At 55.4% G+C, this 1,519-nt stretch overlaps 1 protein-coding gene across 1 annotated transcript in view; it reads right to left on the bottom strand.

Annotated features, from left to right (window-relative positions):
• Positions 1-899, bottom strand: part of Cenpj (centromere protein J) — a 65,879-nt gene extending 64,980 nt beyond the window's left edge. Inside the window, exon 1 of the mRNA XM_023699169.1 lies at positions 771-899. The gene's annotated coding sequence lies outside the window, so the exon portion shown is untranslated. The remainder of the gene's footprint in view (positions 1-770) is intronic.
• Between the last annotated feature and the right edge of the window lie 620 nt (positions 900-1,519).

Here is a 1,519-nt window from a genome sequence, read left to right as displayed (position 1 = left end):
CACCACCCTCCTTCCTCAATAAGTACCTCATGTAGAAGGTTCTTGTCTTTGTTGAGATATACTTAACCTTTTTCCCCCACTTAAACAAATCTCTTCACTTAAAGACAATACGCAAGCTTGATTTTTCAATCTTTTGTTTTGTTTTTAAAATACCCAATCCACGCCAGGCGGTGTGGTGCACACCATTAATCCCGGCACTGGAAAGGCCGAGGCAGGAGGATTGATGAGTTGGAGGCCAGCTTGAACTGCCTAGTTAAATCTTGTCTCAAAAAGAGAGGAGGGAGGTAAGGGGGGAAGAAGGGAACAGGAAATGCAAGGGGGAAGGGAGGTCGAGGATGAAAAAGAAACCATCCCGGAGTGCTGTTTGAACGTTCTTTGAAGCAAGGGACAAGGAATGTCCTGCTGTGGTGAAGGAGGAAAGTGGACAGATGGCACACTGCTCTATTCGGACTAGGTGAGCAAGTCTCTGGCCTGCGAGACCTGTCGGACTCGAACAGACGAAAAGCCACGGCTCACTGGTCGCCTCAGCAGAGGAGCCCTGAAGAGGCTGAGCAAGCCGGCGCAACCGCGGGAACGAAACCGCTCTCCAGACTACGCCTCAGGCACGGCGCACAGAGGCCTGGGCGCCTCAGAATTGAGAAGCCGCTTCCCGCGCTTCGGGTACTCACAAGGCCGCCCTTTGCCCACAACCCACAACCCGCACCCCGCACCCCGCACCCCGCACCCCGCACCCCGCACCCGCCGAGCAGAGTCCCAGCCACACCCCTAACCTCTTGGTCTTTGGCAACTCTCGCCCAGAAATTACCGCTCCGTGAGGCCTCAGCCCAAGTTTCCACCACAACCAGCGGCAGCGTCACCCAGCTTTTACGAATAAGCCGCCAGAATCAGCTTGGCGAACGGAGCCCAGCCCCCAGACAGGCTCCGCCCCCGAAAGACCCCACCCCAGCCCCCGCGGCTCCTCCAGGGATCCAGGGAAATGTAGTTCCTGTTAGCCCCTCTGCGCTTGTGCATGGGCACTCTGGGCCCCAGTAAACTACAATTCCCGTCACTCCCCGCGACACAGTCGTTGCCTAGGGGATGAACGCCACACAGTCTTCCGGTCGGGCGGGATGCTCCGCGGTCTGAAGCGGGAGGCTCGGCGGGAGCTAGGGGATTTAAATAAAACTTCCAAGATGGAGGACGTTAGAGCTCTTGACGCCTACTAGGGTTCTGGCAGTGCCCCTAAGATAGCAGGGCTGCGATTGTCCGACGAACCGCCTAACCTGGAAACCAACAATTTTAGAGGTTTTGTTTTGATCTTTAATCTCCGCTTTGGCTAGATTTGGTTTACTTAAGATTGGGGGAGGGGGAGGTGCTGGAGAGATGGCTCAGTGGTCTAAAGAACCTACTTAAAACAAGCTTGGAAAAAAAAAAAAAAACAAGCTTGACAAAGCACAGGGACCGCGGTTCAATCCTCCAGCACCACATGCCAGCCAGTCCCGCCCCCTGCTGGGCTGAGCTGGCCACACACACACACACA

This window comes from Octodon degus, unplaced genomic scaffold (assembly GCF_000260255.1).
Source record: "Octodon degus isolate 3935 unplaced genomic scaffold, OctDeg1.0 scaffold00111, whole genome shotgun sequence".
Classification (NCBI taxonomy): Eukaryota; Metazoa; Chordata; class Mammalia; order Rodentia; family Octodontidae; genus Octodon; species Octodon degus.
This window is presented reverse-complemented; position numbering and strand designations above follow the sequence as displayed.